This window comes from Myotis nattereri, assembly GCF_964212035.1.
Source record: "Myotis nattereri genome assembly, chromosome: 3".
Taxonomy (NCBI): Eukaryota; Metazoa; Chordata; class Mammalia; order Chiroptera; family Vespertilionidae; genus Myotis; species Myotis nattereri.
The window spans coordinates 21,860,496-21,877,774 of NC_138077.1; positions in this window are offsets into that span (position 1 = coordinate 21,860,496).

The following is a 17,279-nucleotide window of genomic DNA, read 5'->3' on the forward strand; positions in this document are numbered from 1 at the left end:
ACACTGATAGTTCGACAGAAAACTTTATGACTCCATTTGATATTATCAGTGGGACTTTTGCTGCTGCATCACTAATGACAGAGCTTTTACATCAGGTTTATATTTAGTGACCTTCAGAGATATGCACGAGCTACTACTTTCATCCGTCAGGCTACTCCTATTACGAGACTTAACAAAATTCGTCACTGAGAACAAAGACTCACAAGAGTATGTGGATGAAACCAAAACACTGGTAGGATCTAGGAGGGCAGGGAGAGTTAAGGCAGAGGCATAGAAATTGCTCTTCCCCTCTCTCGTCAATCCATGTCTACGGTCTTTAAGATAACTTGTTATGTAAAATTATCTAAGATGCACCGACACTGAATTTATCTGAAAAATAAAGAAGTCGACATTAAGAAATTGTAAATGGAAGATTATAAGAGAGGGTTTCGCGTGCCAGCAAAAGTTACTGGCGTGCCATGTTTGGCACACGTGCCAGGGGTTGCCCACCCCTGTTCTAAGACTTTCAACAACCAGTTTTTACCCCTTGAAGATTCACTGGGCCCCTTGAGGGTCTAAAATTCTTTTGGAATCTGGTCCTCCAGACATCTTGAACCTAAACTCATCTTTGGTTCCTAATTCTTCATTCTATTTTAGTTACTCAGTCCTGTTGTTCCTTCCTCCAAGGAGATAGTTCTTGAATCTGTCTGTTCAGTCTGTTCTGCCGTATCTGCTGTTACTTCATGCCTGGAACACTACAACAGTTTTCTTTTTTAAAATATATTTTTATTGATTTCAGAAAGAAAGGGAGAGAACCATCAACGATGGGAGGGAATCATGGATCTGCTGCCTCCTGCACGCCCCCCACTGGGGATCGAACCCAAAACCTGGGCATGTATGTGCCCTTGACTGGAATCAAAACCGGAACCCTTGTGTCCGCTGGCTGACTCTCTGTCCATTGAGGCAAACCAGCTAGGGCATATGACAGTTTTCTAAATGACCTTGCCGCCATTCTCTCCCATCCCTCCTTCATCCTGGGAAATTGGTAACTATCAAAATAACAGTTTCTTTATCCCACTTCCTCAAATTAAAAGCTCTGGAGATAGCCGAAACTGGTTTGGCTCGGTGGATAGAGCGTTGACCTGTGGACTGAAGGGTCCCAGGTTCGATTCCGGTCAAGGGCATGTACCTGGGTTGTAGGCACATCCCCAGTGGGGGATGTGCAGGAGGCAGCTGATCGATGTTTCTCTCTCATCGATGTTTCTAACTCTCTATCTCTCTCCCTTCCTCTCTGTAAAAAATCAATAAAATATATTAAAAAAAAAAAAAAAAGCTCTGGAGATAAAAGATAGAGCTCAAACACCTTTTGGAAGTTGAGGCTTTCTACAATCTCAACTTACCTTGTCATTCCTTTCCTTATTGCATTATCACCTCACCTTATCTCCCTTCCTCCCCCTCACATCTCCGCCTGAACCAAGACCAGCCAAACCTATCTCCTCACAGACGTGTCATTTGCTTCCAGGTTTCACACTTTCCCTCATTCTATTTCGCAAGCCTGCAACATTCTTCTCCTATTAATCAAATCCTACCAAATTTTTAAAGATCCAGATGAAGTTCTACTTTTTGCCAGAAGCCTTCCCCACCCAATCTAGTTTTCATTAATTTTCTCTTTGGATGCTCTTAAAGTATTTATGACCTCTAGTATACATTTGGACACATGATTCCATACTATTATGCATTGTTATTTGATCACTTTGTGGGTGTGTGTCTTGGCTTTTTAAAACAGTACCATTTTGGGGTTTATTTTGTATTCTCTACAGAACCTGGTAGACACTACTGTGTGGAAGAAACTTAATCAAAACTTTTGCGCTGAATTGTATGTTTTTCTCCTCGTGCCTTGCTTGGCAGCCTGGTCTTGCCTTTTCCTTTCTGTCCAGGGGCCCATTTCACCCTCATCCTACCACCACAGCCCTCTCTCCCTAATAGAGAGCTGCAAGTCCTCAGCATCCTGTTCTCTTTGCAGCCCTTGTAACAGAGCAGCCACGTTTCCACGTCTGCTCAAATCCCTGTCCTTACGGTGGGCTGGGTAAATAGCACACGTCTGTTCTATACAGGCATGGGCTGCAGAACAGGAGGCCTGCTGGAATTGCTATAACTAGAGAGTTTGGGGGAATGGGAGTTCGCAAAAAGCAACACAGTGAAGTAGTTTTGTGTCTGAATGTGGACATAGGCTCTGGACAGTTTTTGGAGGTGTGTCCAGAAACTGGGCATGTGTGACTAAGAGTTAAGGCAGTGCCAGTTTAATAAGCTAAATTATAAAACCAACAAAACCCCAGGTTTGCTTTGGGAGCTAGCTTAAAGTTATTATCTATTCTCTTCTTTTTCACACAAGGACACTAAAGTCCAAAGAGGAGACTGCAAATAGTAGATACACAATATTTGCTGATTGCGAATGATCCAGCCAAGCCAGTCCTTGGATGGATTCACTCTATAATATTTAATGTCAGAAGCTGACCAGCTACGGACATTGACCAAGGAATTGAGAAGCTTTGCAATAGAGACCTACACAAAGTAAATGGCAAAGGCCCCATTCCTATCTATTTGTATCCTCCAGTCTTTCACCAAAATTATCTAAGTACCTTCCCCAGAGGTAATAGCATGATGTCAATCCTTCCAGAGACATACATATCTCTATATAACATATACAAATTGTTAATTTTATATGAAAGGGAGCACACTATACATATCCAACATGGTGTGGAATGGTACTCCTATATAATCCAATAAAAATGAATTGTCACTAAAATAAAAATGTTAAGTATATTGCTAATGCAGGCCTGAAATGCTTATTATTAGAGCCAACAGCCATAAAGTTACTGTGTCAGATTGCCATAACAACTTCTAGATATTTACTCTCAACCTCTGTACTGATCTCACTGAGGACTCATAACAAACAGTTCAGAGTTGGGTGCCAGTCTGTGGGCCACTCTTGGAGTGGTATTACTCTTTGAATTTTTTTAAACATATTTTTTTATTGATTTCAGAGAGGAAAAGAGAGGGAGAGATAGAAACATCAATGATGAGTCAGAATCATTGATCAGCTGCCTCCTGCATGCCTCACACTGAGGACTGAGCCTGAAACCCAGGCATTGATTTTTAAAATTTTCCCAATTCAATCTGATAATAATAGAAATAGGTTTAAGGTACAGAAATGGTTCCTAGGATGGGTTAATTTTGTAAACACGCAAACAAGGCGGCAAAAGGGAGGTGATATGTATGATCGTTTTAAAGACTGCACAGGCATTTGTCAGAAGAATAAATATGGAAGAGCATCTTAGGCAGAGGGGAGACAGGAGCCAGGGTGGGGAGGTATGAGGTTGCTAGGGGTGTTGAGAAATACAGGGGACATCTGTTGTTTTATCTCGGTATTCAACCACCCTTCTGTTTTTCCTTGTGGACCCATAACTTCTCGGTCCTTAGTGTAGGTGGTTTGGGTGGGGCTGACCTTTTCCCCAGCTCATGAACTAATAATCAGCATCGCCCAGCCCTCCACTTCCTCTCAGTGATTAGTTCAGAATGGCAGTCAAGTCCAGGACTTTTGCTGGAACCTTGGCCAGGGCAGGGGAGAGAAGTACTTACTCCTGCTGGGATTGCTGAGAGGAGGATGTAAGCTCTGAGGTACAGACTGCATGGAGAAGAGGGCCAGTTTGAGAATGAAGCCAACAGAGAAGAAAAGCAGAACAGAGACAGGAACCCAACCCAGTGATTTCATTTATGGCCCTGCATGTAGCATACCCTATATTTTATCCCTGGGGTTTTCAGTTTCATGGACAAATAACGTCCTTTTTAATTCATTTACTCTTAAACTCACCTTAACTAAAAGACTTACACAAGGAATATTATGGAGTGATAGAATATTGTGTGTGTGAGTATGTGCATGCGCACTAGGCACTAATGAGGCTGCAGTAGCAGGCAGGGCTAGAATATGAAGGGCTGAGAAACAGGCCCTCATTTCTGGGGGGGTCCCGGGAGCTCTGGAGGGTATAAAGTGATGACCTCAACAAGAAGCTCTAATATTAAGAACATTAACTTCCTCAGGCTTTTCTAGTGGTTTCATTTTTGTTATGGTTTCTCTCTGATTGGGGCTAGGCAAATTAAAGGTAGAAAGGAACGAGCAGGCTCCTGAAAATAACATTTTAGAAAATGATTCCATTTTCCTTTTAAGGATTGAAAGTTAGTTTTGAGTCATGAAGTAGCCGACCCTGTTTAGTACTCTTTTCTATTTACAATAAAAATTCAGTGCAGGCAGATTTTCAGTGCAGAAACTTTTAGGAATAAGAAGAACCAGCTTTTCTGAAGCTTCCTACAATTAGTTTTCTCAGCAGGAACAGGAAGTGACTCTGGGAACCTGAGGATCACGTTTAGCCATTGTGAACATTATAAAACAAAAACAGAGGAGCCTCACCCTAGCTGGTTGGGCTCAGTGGATAGAGCCTCGGCCTGCAGACGGAAGGATCCTGCTTTTGATTCCCTTCAAGGGCACATGCCCTGGTTGTGGGCTTGATCCCCAGTGGGGGGCGTGCAGGAGGCAGCCTATCGATGATTCTCATCACTGATGATTCTATCTCTCCCTTCCTCTCTGAAATCAATAAACATTATTTTTTTTAAAAAAAGAATTCTCAAAAAATAGAGGAGCCTCACATCAAGTCCCCTGCAAAGAGCTATCATGTCTCTTTAACCTAGAACAATTCCCTAGGGTTTCTGTCTTTTATGATGCTTTTCGTGATTTCTGGCCAACTCTTTTGCAGCATGTCCCTCAATTTGGATTTGTCTAATTGTGTCTTTATGGTTAGATTCAGGTTAAACATTTTCCCAGGAATGATGTTGTATCCTTCTTCAAGCTTCACATCAAGGGCACACAATGTCCATTTTTTTTTTTTTTTGGTTAATTTTGGTCATTTGGTTACTGTGGGGTCCACTAGATTTAGCCATTAAAAAGGTCCCTTTACACCTTCGTAATTAATACAGCCCATGGAATGATTCTTTAACAATAGCATTCTTAATAACAGATCTTACCCACATTATTTCAAAGAGGAAGAACTATCCATGGTGAAAATCCGTAGAGATAGAATTATTCCCACAAACCTCTAGTGAGTACCCAGTAAACACTTGCCAGGGGTGTTGAGAAATACAGGGTTTGAGAAATTATGCTTGGGGTTAAGACCAAATTGCTAGGAGCCCAAAGAAATGTCGTTCTATGATCTGCTGGCCATTTTAGAACTTAGGAAGTGTAATGGTCAACTAATTAGAAAGAAGCATCTGAGGATAAGGAAAAAAAAAAAAGACTAAAGTGATGAGGACTGACCAGAGTATACCATATGCTAAACAGAGTCCATGAAATGCTAAAAGAAAGGGGAAAGTACCACGGAATTCAGGAGAGTCGCAAAAACCATATTACATGTGAGGAAAGGAAAGTTCAAAGATATGAAATGACCAAGATTTTAGAACTATCTTCTTTTTATTGATTTCAGAGAGAGGGAGAGATTGAAACATCAATGATGAGAGAGAAGCATTGATTGGCTGCCTCCCACACACCCCCTATTGGGGCGGGGGGTGTCAAGCCTGAACCTGGGCATGTACCTTTGACCCCAGTGGAACTGGGGACCCTTCAGTCCACAGGCCCACGCGCTATCCACTGAGCCAAACCAGCCAGGGCTAGAACTACGTTTCGGATGCCCCGTCAGTGTTCCTTCCGCGGCAGCGCCCGAGGCTCTCCTGCAGTACCGGTTCACAGGACAGGTGCAGCATTTGTTAGGACACAGGTGTAACATCTGTTACCAGTGAAAAACAACCCATGATCTGAATCTCACTAGGTAACTGAAAGCACACACCTTCTCCAGCCCCACCAGCAGGTGCGTTAGAGGAAATGTTGTTTGGATGGACTCAGTCATGTACTTTGAGACATTAAACTCTCTGAGACCCAGTCTACTTTTGCCTCAAGGAACAGGTGTCCTCCCAGCGACCATGACACATACACACCACACAACCGGATATTGCTCACCTGCCACACCTTAGGACGATCACAGTACAATATGTTTCTATTCACAAATACGGGAACATTTCAGAGGCACGGAGCGCCTGCCTCCCGGGAGCAGCTGTTTGCGGCGGATACATCATTTCTTTTCAGGGCACAGTGTGTTCATATGTATCGCCGGGGCCTCACAACCAACCCGTTACTCCTTCCGTGAGGACCGGGGACCAGCGTGAGGTGTCCACTGAATTCTGTTTTTTTTCTTTTCTTTTTATTTTTAAAAATATACTTTATTGATTTTTTAGAGAGAGGGAGAGGGACAGAGAGTTAGAAACATCGATCAGCTGCCTCCTGCACACTCCCCACTGGGGACGTGCCTGTAGCCAAGGCACATGCCCTTGACCGGAATCCAACCTGGGACCCTTCAGTCCGCAGGCCACGCTCTATCCACTGAGCCAAACCGGTTAGGGCCGTTTTTTCTTTAGACTTAACAATACCGAGTGTATCCCTAGTTTTCAGAGTAGAAAGTAAGGATCGCCTTACACAGTCACTCACTAGTTTGCATTCATTCATCGAGTCCCAGCGGGACGACCGCAACCTCGAACTTAAAAGCTGGGTCTGGAGGCGAGCTGTTCTGGGCGCTGTTTTGGTGAATCGTGTGATTTCTTCTGCTCTGTGGACACTGAAGTCCCAACCTGAGCAAATTCGGGGAGAAATTAGTAGCTGCGGGGACAACAAAAGCTGGAGACGCTCCATTCTACACACTCAGTCGTTTCAAAAGCTATTTTTAAACGCCAAGGCCACCGTGTCCTGTGCCTTTTGCTGGCCCTGCACCTTCCCACGAAGTCACATGCGCAGCCTGTTTGCTGTGACTTCACCCCACAGGTATCGGGACTTTTACAACATTCACAGAAGGACCTGGCCATGCATCAGTCACCACAGGCCGCCACGGGGAGACTCAGGGGCCGGCTGCCCGGGAGGGTCCAGCGGGGAAATGACCCCCGGGGGCTGGTCGGTCGGGAGTCCGTTTCCCCTTCCCACGATCTCGGCGGGAGCCCGGTGCCCACACCCAGGCGGCCGCCCCCCGAGCCTCACGGGGCAGCTGCGCTCGGCTCTGCGTGGAGCTCGTGCCAGGTCTGGCCGGGCGGCCGAGGGCTCGCGGACGAAGGGATTTCGCAACGGCCAAGAGGGAGGAGGGCGGCCACCCCGTCATTTCTAGGAAGCCTCCAGCCTCTCGGGCCGCGGGGGCTGCCGGGAAAGCCGCTCACGAGCCGGAAGAACTGCCCGTCCGGCCTCCTGCGCACGCGCAGCGAGCTCTTCCCGTGTGTGGCGCGGCCGAGCGGCTCCCTCCGCCAGCGGCCGGATCTAACTTGTCGGCTCGCTCGGGCCGCTGTGACGTAGCGGGTCCACTCCCTGGGCGCCGCGGCGCCGGCCTCTTGTGACGTCACAACGGGGTCCGCCCACGGAGTCCGGCTCTGAGGCTCGTGGGGCGGGCCGGATAGGGAGGTTTCTGGTTCCTTTCCTGTCTTTTGTAATTTCCCAACACTTCTCGAGAAGGCTTTGAACTCTGCCCATTTCCTAATAAGGGTGAAGAGGAGGGCAGCCCTCACCCCGGCTCATTTCCTTCCGAGCTGGGAGTTCTGCTGAAAGTACATGGCAGCACGGCCGGTGTGGTTCAGTGGTTGGGGCACACCCCTGGGTTGTGGGCTCAATCCCCTGTAGGGGGCGTGCAGGAGGCAGCAGATCAATGATTCTCATCATTGATGTTTTTCTCTGTCTCCCTCTCTGAAGCCAATTAAAGAAAAAAAAAAGTACATTGCAGCCCAGCCCTGTGGCTTGGTGGTTGAGCACTGACCTGTGAACCAGGAGGTCACCATTCCATTCCCGGTCAGGGCACAAGCCTGGGTTACAGGCTTGATCCCCAGCGGATTTCCATCCCCGGTGGGGGACGTGCTGAGGCAGTCCATGGGTGATTCTCCTTAATGTTTCTCTTTCTCCACCTCTCCCTTGCTCTCTGAAAGCAATAAAATATGTTTTTTTTAAAAAGTACACTGCAAAATATGTCATTACTCAGTGTTGCCTGGGAGCTTTTGTTTGTTTCTATGTGTTCTCTTAGTGTGTAAATGGGAAGGAAGGCATCCATAAAATGGCAACTTTGTCTACGGACACAGGGATAAGCAATATCTACTCTGACTTGAGGGAACTAATGTAACTTTAATTTAGTTTAAATGTAGTTTTCGTTTGAATTATCTGGGAGTGGCTTCTTGAAAGGCTATATGTTGAAAGCACTTTAAGAGATTAGAAGAGTGATTTTTTAAAAAAAAAAAGTTATTTAAAGCCCAAATGAAAATCAAGGTGTATGAGAAATAAAATAAGAATTAAACTTACAAAGGGCTAAGGTTTTGTTTACATTTTACAGATAATGAAATAGGCCCAGAGATTGCTGGGACTTGCCCAAGAGGGTGGAATTCAGGCCACTGCTTTCACCATGCAGTGCTCCCACCAGCTGGCGAAGGCTGCCTTCCGAACAGGCTGGGCCTGGACGGGTATTGCCTCCTTCCTCGCCTTCCTCACTCCCCCACCCCACCTCCACCCCCATTTCCATGATTTTGGTTCCTGTCCTGAGTTCTCTTGTTTTCTGTTTCTTTAACGTTTTATTTTTTTGATAATTGACACCACCCCCTCTTGAAACTTCCTTTCCTTTAAATCTCTCCCTCAAATGACCATAAAAGGAAATAGAATAGAATAATTTTAAAAGTTTATTTTCATAATGGTTATTTTATTGTTTTAAGAGGTATTTTTTTTGGGGGGGGGGGAGTGGGTGGAGTTCATATAAAATTTCCTCTAGTAAAAGCTGTCTTCTGCTTCCATAGGTGCTCAGTGAAAGTGTGTGTGTGTGCGTGTGTGTGTGCGTGCGTGTGTGTGTGTGTGTGAGTGAATAGTGAAGAAAAGATAGAGGTAGAAGAGAGTGTGTGGCAAGCTGTTTAGAATCAGAAACCGAAAAGATAATCTGTATAAACTCTACATGATGCAAAACTCAATTAGAAACAACAGCAGAGCTGCAGAGTCTATGAAACGTAAGAAACATCATTTCCAGTCAGTCCCTGCATGTGCCTCTGGGAGGCATTTCCTTAGATGATTTTGGTCTTTCATGCAATAAACCTGGAGCTCCAGCTTCCCCAGAAGAAGTAATTACAGGGACTCTATCTGTGAAATAATAAAACATCAGTGTTTCCAAGCTGTATGGCCGCCCGTATGCTGCTCACTGTGGTGGCACCTGTTCTCAGCCCCACCTGTGGATGTCATTCTCGCTGCGCTTTGGAAAGATAAAGCACAGAGAGTCACTAACCTAATATAAACCTCCAAGAAGGCAGAGTTTCTGCTGCTATTTCCAATTCCCCAGTCTCCGAGTGAAAATGTCTAGTCATAAGGAATTAATGTTTAATTTTTAAAAACATATTTTTATTGCTTTCAGAGAGGAAGAGAGAGTTAGAAACATCAATGAGGAGAGTCATTGATTGGCTGCCTCCTGCATGCTCCCTACCAGGGACCTAGCCCACAACCCAGGCATGTGCCCTTGACCGGAATCAAACCTGGGACCCTGCAGTCCACAGGCTGACACTCTATCCACTGAGCCAAACCGGCTAGGGCTAATTTTAAATGAATAATAGAATTCACTAAAACGTGCAAATACCAACTGACTGAAGTATGCTCTCTCATTACCACTTCAACTTTCTCTGTTTCTTATTCTACTTGGTCAAGAGTAACTAGCAGAAATTGACTGGAAATATGTTTTGTATTTTGCTAAAGCATTTGAAGTTTGGTTTATGTTCTAGTTCCCAATATTGAAAGACGTTACACTGTTCTGCATTCCATAATTTGAAAATAATTGGAACCTTGGCATTATGCTAAGTGAAATAAGTCAGAAAAAGGCAAATACTCTACGATCTGGCATACAGTGGGGCCTTGACATACGAGTGTCCCGACCAACGAGTTTTTCGAGATACGAGCCGACTCTCGGCCGATTTTTTGCTTTGAGTTGCGAGCTAAAATTTGGGTTACAAGCCAGCTTCAGATACTCCACCGCTAGTTGGCGCAGCAAATGTCACAGTGAACGCCACAACATCAGCCCAGCATCACGTGTCTCACTCATTCACTGTTGATTTGCCATAGGAGTAATTTGAGTTACGAGCTTGGTCATGGAAGGAATTAAACTCATAAGTCAAGGCCCCACTTTATGTGGAATCTAAAAAAGCCAAACTCATAGGAACAGACAGTAGAATAGTGATTACCAGGGGCTAGGGGACGGGATGTTGGTCAAATGGTGCAAACTTAGTTATAAGAGGAGTAAGTTCTGGGGGTCTAATGTACATCGTGGTGCTTATAGGCAACAATATAACCACCATAGCAATAGCTAACCACCTCCAACCTGCCACATTATTACCATTTCTTTCTTGTGGTGAGAATATTTAAGATGTACTCTCAGCAATATTCAATATACAGTATTACTAACTATAATCACCACACTGTACATTAGACCCCCAGAACATGTTACACATATAACTGGAAGTTTGTATCCTTTGACCAATACCTCCTCATTTCCTCCACTCCCCAGCCCCTGGTAACCTCCACTCTACTGTCTGCTTCTCTGAGTTTGGCGTTTTTAGATTCCACATATGAGATCATAGACTGTTGTCTTTCTCTGTATGACTTGTTTCGCTTAGCACAATGCCCCTAAGGTTCATCCAAGTTGTTATAACCCACAGAATTTCCCCAGCTTTTGTGTGTGTGTGTGTGGCTATGGATGAATATATCTCATCTTCTTTATTCATCAGTTGATGGACACTTAGGTTGTTTTCATGTCTTGGCTATGGTGAGTAATGCTGCAAAGAATGTGGGAGTGCCGATATCTCTACGAGATCCTGATTTCAATTTCTTTGCTTATATACCCCAGATTAGGATTGCTAGATCAAATGGTAATTCTATTTTTAATTTTTTGAGGAACCTCCACGCTGTCTTCCATAATAACTGCACCAGTTTGCATCCCCACCAATAATGGGTAAGTTTTTGTTTTTATCCAGACCCTCACAAACATTTACTTCCTTGCATTTTTATGATATACATCCCAACAGGTATGAGGTGGTGCAGGGGGAGCATAGGGCTCTGCCCCATAATGCACAGCCCTTTCCCCAACATTGAAGAGAAAGCTGGGCCTTGAGTCTGTCCTGCATATTCCTATAGCTTCTCAGATTCTTGCAGACAGTGACCCAGGAGGCAAACCATGCATGAACCATCTAGGAAAAAATAAGAAAGGAAGAAAAAAAGAAGTAAAAAAATATATATTTTATACCTTACTGTAAATTTGGGAACCTGGATCCTGGAATGGTAAAACACAAAGCTTGCTTAATCCAAATAGCATTTTGTCTAATTATAGGATTTTATTATTATTACCATATACAGTGTTTTAAGGACAGAAAGCATTGTGGGGGTTAGTTTTACTTTTGTGGTTCTAAAATACAAACAAAAATCATGATTTTGTTAGTCTTTTTTTTTTTTTTAATGTTTTATCTCAGTATTTCTGTAATTTTTTTTTAAATATTTTATTGATTTTTTACAGAGAGGAAGGGAGAGAGATAGAGAGTTAGAAACATCGATGAGAGAGAAACATCGATCAGCCGCCTCATGCACATTTCCCACTGGGGATGTGCCCGCAACCCAGGTACATGCCCTTGACCGGAATCGAACCTGGGACCCTTCAGTCCGCAGGCCGACGCTCTATCCACTGAGCCAAACCGGTCTCGGCAGATTTTGTTAGTCTTTAAGAAGTCAGCAATCATGTTGACATTTTTACTGCTAGAACTGCTAAACATACTAATAAGAAATCATGTCATCACCAGAAAAGTTGTACTAATCAATTCTCTTCCAGGAAAGCTTGAAAATGCATTTTTCTAACAACACCTGCATTCATGAGGTAAAATTTAAAATGGAGGCTCAAAGGGCTATATTTGCTAATTGTAACCCTTATGTCTTACAACAATAGAGGCTCTCACAATTATGCAATTTGAACAAAGCATTAGCAAGGCTTTATATATTTTACTGCTCTGAAGCTATAATAAATCATTTTTAAAAAGTGATTTTTAAAGAGAGAGGAAGGGAAAGGGTAAAGAGAGAGAGAAACATCGATGCTACATCAATTGGCTGCCTCTTGCATGCCCCCTACTGGGGAGCAAGCCTGCAATCCTGAGCAGGAATTGAACCAGCGACCTTTCTGAGTATGGGACAAAGCCAACCAACTGAGCCATACTATCCAGTGCTAACGCTATCGTAGAAAACACACACGTGCAAAGATTACTTCAGATTATTTGGAAAAACTTTTATTCCAAATTATTGTAAACTTCCATTCTGCATGGAATATTTGATTGGAATATCAAATGATTGGAATGTTTTTGAATAATTAATCTATTCATTCACATTGATAGATCTTTTTATTTTTATTTTTATTTTTTTTAAAATATATTTTATTGATATTTTTACAGAGAAGAAGGGAGAGGGATAGAGAGTCAGAAACATCGATGAAAGAGAAACATCAATCAGCTGCCTCCTGCACACCCCCTCCTGGGGATGTGCCCACAACCAAGGTACATGCCCTTGACCGGAATTGAACCCGGGACCCTTCAGTCCCCAGGCCGACGCTCCATCCACTGAGCCAAACCAGCTAGGGCGATAGATCTTTTTATTTATTTAATTTTTTTGTTAATCCTCATCGGAGAATATTTTTCCGTTGATTTTTAGGGAGAGTGGAAGAGAAAGGGAAGGAGAAAGAAACATCAGTGTGAGAGAAACACATGGATTTGTTGCCTCCTGCAGGAGCCCCGACCAGGGCCTAGCCGGGAAGGAGCCTGCAACCAAGGTATGTACCCTTGACTGGAATCGAACCTGGGACCCTGTGGTCCACAGACTGATGCTTTATCCACCGTGCCAAATCGGCTAGGGCACATTGGTAGATTGTTGACCCTCCTGGTTTATTGCAGTTACTACTGCTACATAATAAATTGATCCAACCTTAGCATCTTGAAACAACTGTTTTATTATGTTCACAGATTCTGTGGGTCAGGGATGGTTAATTCTCCTCCTTGAGATCTCAGGTCTCCGTCCCTTGGGCTGGGTTGGTCAAGAGCAGAGTGGCTGACAGGAGCTCTTGCACTCGGCTTCTTTATGTGGCTTGGCTTCTGAACAGCTACTGATCTCAGGCTAGACTTTCCGTGGCAGCTCCGGGCTCCAAGCTAGAGTGTTCCAGTGCATAAGCCGATGCTGCCTTTCCTTTTATACCCAACTTTACTATTTGGTCCACCGTCATCTTTTAGCTGAAGGAGTCATGAGGCTGCCCATAGTCAGGAAGCATGCCCACAGGAACCCCCTCTCCCTCATCTCCCCATGAGAGGAGTGTTGAGAGACTTGGGGCCATGTTCCAAACATCCCGCTTACTCCATATCCAATTCTCCCACACTCATAATCAACTTGAAAAGATTTCCTCTTTAGATATTTTCTCAAAGTGAATACAACATATTTATAAAAAGCCTTACATGGGGCCACGGCTACTGAAACCATGTGATGATTTTTCTTTCTCAAGGGAAGCAGACGGAATGACCAGCGTGTGCCTACTGTTTTGAAACATGCCTTGCCAGTATCTGTGTGTCCTTTCCCAGAAATGAGCCCTGTTTCTGCAGTGAGGGAGAACATGAAGTCATCCCTCAGTGAATAGGTCAACTCGTTTATTTAGAGACCATGCTTGCTTGCTTGCTTTTGCTGTTTGTTCTTTGAATATGCCTACATGTCTTTGCAAATAGACTGAGCAGAAGCTTGTCTGTGAGCACCGCAATGAAAGTAATGAAAACATGCCCCTGGACCTGGATTAGGGAGAAGCAATTGAGACACTAGCTGCAGCTGCAAAATTTAAGGGGGCGTCAAAACACTCAGTAATCAAGACAAGTGTTTTAATGCAATATTAAAAATAATAATTAATGCCAAGCAGTACATAATAAAATATCAGAATTTTTAAATAGTCAGTGATTTGTTTGCTGTAACAAAGTGCCATAAACCTGGTGTCTAAAAACTACAGAAATATCTCGTCTCCCAGTTTTGGAGGCCAGAGAAACCTCATGCCTCTCTGCTCGCTTCTGGTGACTGCTGCCATCTTTGATGTTCCTTGCCTCAAAGCTGCATCATTCCATCACCGCCTCCATCTTCACATGGCCTTCTTCCTTGTGTTTCTCTGTGTCTCGCCTCTTATAAGGACACCAGTTGTTGGACTGAGGGCCACCCTAATCCAGTATGATTTCAACTTTTAATCGCATCTGCAAAACCCTATTTCCCTATAAAGTCACATTCTGAGGCTCTGGGTGGAATTTTTGAGAGATGCCAATTTAACACTACGGACAGCATCAGTATTATGTCGTTTGCCTCAGGATCCACCATAGCTCAGCGTGGCCTCCCCCATTTCAGTAGCTACTAGCATGGGCTGGCCACTGCCAGGTGAGCTGCTATTGCATCAGCTCTGGGGCCCAAGACTGAGGAGGCTCCTTTGTGCATTCTTCCTGAGAAGTTTCACCCACTTACCTGCTTCAGCTTCCACATACCTACTTGACAACTCAACTCCAAAATCTCTCTTTCAAGCCTCACTGCTCCCCTGAGTTCTAGATTCCTCTTTGCAGTGACTTCTGGACATTCCAACTAGTTAGTCTGAAGGCATCTCAAATTTAACTTGTATGTAACTGAGGTATTCATGTCTTCTTGTCTTCTTTTGCTGTGTCCTTTATTGGTGGGCTCATCACTGCACCCCCACCAAGAACTTGAGAGGTGTCTCTCCCCTATCGTTTCCTTTGGTCCCACCTCAGAGATGATTCTGGATCACCATCCTCTGCCAGAGCTCACAGGTCTTTATCAGCAGGTTTGTAGATATCCCTATAGACTATTATGCTCAACATGACATGCTTTGAAAATAAAGTTGTGATTTTGTTACAGGTTGAGCTATCAAGCATACTTGGGCTCAGGAATCCCAATGATTATAGATAATTTTGTAGTTGTCAGCCCAACGTGGACATTATGTCTTGATGTTTGGTATTGCTAAACTTGGTTGCCCTAAGCAAATTCCTTCTCTTCTCTCTCATCTCTAAACTCTCCCTTCCTTCACCTCCCTGCTATCACAGAAACCCTGCTCTGCAGGAGGACACTGTTCGCTGCAGGTCTCCCTAGTGTGGCTGGTCAAAGGCCTTCTGCCGCCCCTGGGCCTGGAGGAGGATGGGTGGGGGGTTAGGGGTTGCAGGGAGTGGGTGTTTTCTCCTTTTGGCCACTTCCAGACCACTTCTCCCCTGCTCTGTTCTCCTCCTCCCATGTTTAGTCTTAGGTCATCAGACAATACCTTATTCTACATCTCTTATAATGCAGTCATTATGGGCCCCTGGGTTCTTCCCCCTCATATGTTGAAGATTTTTATCTGAGGGCTCACTGCCATTCTCTGAAGCAACTCCTTATTTCAACATGAAAGTGGATGGTCTTCCCAATAGACAGGTCTCATGGTTCCTTGACCCGTCCTCCAAAACTCATGCCCTTTCCCTTAACAGCTGCTCAGCTCCCATGGACCTGCTCCAGACTTCGTCACACCACATCCTGGCCATAATCTCAGTCTCACTGTATGTCTCCAATCTTTGCAGGTAACTCCTTCTCATAGTCCTTTTGACCCCACGTCATTTCTCAATATTCCCTTTACCTGGCTTGAATGCCATGATCAGTCACTGTAATTACTCCCTTGCATAACTCTCAGCTCCCAACCTAAACCCACTCAGCATACCATAGCTGCAGAAAAACATTCCAGCATGCCAACTGGGATTACAATGCATGACCTCAACCCACCGTGGGCCTTTTCTTCTGTCAACTATCCATTTCCCTGAAACATTCACCCTCTCTAGATAACTCTTCCAGATAACATGTGCACTCTTCTAAATAACTTGTTTACATACCTTCTCTTATTTCTTCTAACCTCTACCTTTCTCATCCTCATTCTTTTGGTTTTCTTAAAAAACAGAAGCAATCCAAATAGAATGTCCCTTGCTTTCACCACCATGGCCCCATTCCATCCACATCTGGGCCAAATACTTTCCTCCCATTCCTGTGCATGGACTGTGCACATTCCCAGATAAGGGAGGTCATTTTGCTGTGCCCAAGATCAATTACCAATAGTTAGAAAGAAACACTACACCCAAAATGGAGTCACTTTTGCTAAGCTCCCCCAAAGTTTCAGCCTCTCCCAGAAGTGGAATTTTAAACCAATCAGTCTAGAATTTCCTGCTCAGTACTAGTGAAGTAATCTTCCTTATAAACCCCCTTGCTTCCCCTAGGGAAAGATGGCATTGCCTGAATAATCCACTCTTTTCACTGTCTTGTCTCACCATCTTTCTGCCTATAAAAACCTTCCATTTTGTACAACCCCTCAACCCTCAGAGGTCCCTTATACTTGCTGAGTGAGATGCTGCTGATTCATGAATTGCTTGACAAAGTTAATTAGATCTTAAAATTTACTTGCTTGAATTTTGTTCTTTAACACAATCAGTTAAGACAATTATCAATCAACTAGAGGCCCGATGCATGAAATTCGTGCAAGAGTAGGCCTTCCTTTTCCCAGCTGCTGGTACCTGCTTCCTTCTGGCACCTGGGACCCAGGCTTCCCTCGCAGCCCCGGCTTCATCCGGAAGGTCGTCCAGTCTAATTAGCATATTATGCTTTTATTATTACAGATGAATTATTTTTCATCAATATACAATGTGTTCTTTGTCTAATAAAAAAACCAAACAAGCCCTGACTGGGTAGCTCAGTTGGTTAGAGTGTTATCCTGACACACCCAAGTGTGGGTTTGATCCCCGGTCAGGGCACATACAAGAATCAATCAATGAACGGATAAATAAGTGGGACAACAAATGGATGTTTCTTGTTCTCTCTCAAATCAATAAATAACATTAAACAAACAAATTTCTCTCACATGTTCTCTAGCTACTGCCCCAATCTTTCTGCTTTCCTTCACAGCAAACAACCCAACACTCCTCCAACTTCACTTTCTGGTCTTTTTTTTTTTTTTTTTTTAAATATATTTTATTGATTTTTTACAGAAGGAAGGGAGAGAGATAGAGAGTTAGAAACATCGATGAGAGAGAAACATCGATCAGCTGCCTCCTGCACATCTCCTACTGGGGATGTGCCCGCAACCCAGGTACATGCC